The sequence below is a fragment of the Primulina huaijiensis genome, unplaced genomic scaffold (genome assembly GCF_012295235.1).
Source record: "Primulina huaijiensis isolate GDHJ02 unplaced genomic scaffold, ASM1229523v2 scaffold43345, whole genome shotgun sequence".
NCBI lineage: Eukaryota > Viridiplantae > Streptophyta > Magnoliopsida > Lamiales > Gesneriaceae > Primulina > Primulina huaijiensis.
Genome location: NW_027360486.1, coordinates 5,626 through 7,519, shown reverse-complemented (window position 1 = coordinate 7,519; position 1,894 = coordinate 5,626). Strand labels below are relative to the sequence as shown.

General features: G+C 31.8%; 1 non-coding gene across 1 annotated transcript; it reads right to left on the bottom strand.

Annotated features, from left to right (window-relative positions):
* Window positions 1-1,005: 1,005 nt before the first annotated feature.
* Window positions 1,006-1,200, bottom strand: LOC140970090 (U2 spliceosomal RNA). Its single transcript, XR_012174071.1, has one exon. It is a non-coding gene; the product is annotated as a U2 spliceosomal RNA (small nuclear RNA).
* Between the last annotated feature and the right edge of the window lie 694 nt (window positions 1,201-1,894).

Genomic DNA, 1,894 nt, shown 5'->3' with positions numbered 1-1,894 from the left:
TATTTAAATAGTATTTATAATTTTTAATACAAATAAATATAATAATAAAATAAAAAAATTTAAAAAAATAAAAAAGAAACAAACTCTGCGTCAAATTTGACGTAAGGTTTGACGCAAGACACAGTGGAGTGGGGCTGCGTTATTTTTCCAAAATAGCGCAGCTCCCATTGGAAGGGATATATTGCATTAAAATGGTGTTTTACATTATTTTAGTGTAATCTTTGGAGATGTCCTAACCAATCCATCGCGAATCTTAACCTTTTATAAGGATTTTTTTTTTAATTTTAATTTGTAAGAAATAGGATGTAGTCACAATTCAAGAGCTTGTGAAAAACAATGATATGTTTCATCATCTATTGTATAAAATATAAATAGTTCTCTCGATAGATGGTCTCACATATCTTTGTTCATAAGACGAATCAATTATGATCATATTTTATAATAAAAAATAATAATATCTTATGAATTGTTCAAATAGAATATTCTTATAACAAAATTAACACATGTGACCATCTCACAAGAGTTTTTTTGATATTGTTTTAATTAATTATCTTAAAAATTTCGAAGATGGATATCACTAATTGATGTGTAATACAGGGAAAAACAAATTTAAATCTAATCTTTCCAGACAGGATACAACATAGATTTTGTTGTTATATTGCACCTTGTTAAAATAAAAAACCGCAAAAATTTTCTCTGAGAAATATTGATTGAGTTATGTCTTGGTTTGTATTCTATGCTTTAATAATCTCTAAAAGAAAAAAATGGTGAAAACATTTTTTTAAAAACCTTATTTCAACAAATATATATCTTAAATTAAAATTAAAATAAAATTTGTTATTTATACATACATACATACATACATTCAGCACAATACCGGAAATAATGTCAAAAAATATAATCATTTATGTATTGTTGGAATATTTAATTGCATAAAAATATAAGTATCAGATACTACCATATATAATTTAATTGTGATGGGACTTAATATTTATAATTGTATTTGTAGGGTAAGCCAGGCCCATGCAATAGTGCAACACATAGCGACGCTCGAAGGCCCAGATAGCAAGCTACCTCGACAGGCCTTCCCCCTAAAAAAATAAATTTAATATCGTGTGAGCCATTGACCCACGTATCAGATATTAAACTGATAAAAACAGATACTACACTTGATCTTAGCCAAAAGGCCGAGAAAGGTATGAGTTGAACTACATGCGTGCCCACCATTTTATAGCCCTTCTGGTCCCTCAAGTTCACATAAGGTTTCAATGTGGGATAAAAATAATCTGAGAATCAGGGCCATTATATTCAACATCGTAAAAACTAGCTGGTTTTGGCGGATTTGGCAAATGTTATTCCTGATGGGAAAACATTAGTTACCACTGCTGGAACAGTATGCTTCTATTTGGTATACCCAATGCCCAGATTCCTCCTCTCTCCACACAATCATCAGTGGGAAGAAGGAAGAAGAAAAGAAATTAAGGTCTGTTATTGTTGGAATCAGAAAGAAAATGGCTTCTAGTTCATCGGCCGGGGAGGTACGTAAGAAGAGGCAGAAAAAAGCTAGAAACTTCCAAGAGGTAAAAAAAAAAAAAAAACGTGGCCGAAGCCACTCGCATTCAATTTGCCCAGATTCTTGAGAATTTTAGACTTCCGACGATGAGGGTGAGTCATATTTGAGATTCGAAAGAGTCGAAATGCCTTTTTCCTTTCCATGTCTGTTGGTATGACAAAGGGACGCTTGGCAGTTTGGTCTCAATGTTAAGTTTGATGATCGAGTCAGTTCAATCTTTAACTCTTTCTACTTGTTATATTCCTGTTATCGGGAAGTTTTTGGCAACATATTTGGTTTTTTTCTATCGAGGCCTCTCGAATTATTGACTGTATGTTTATG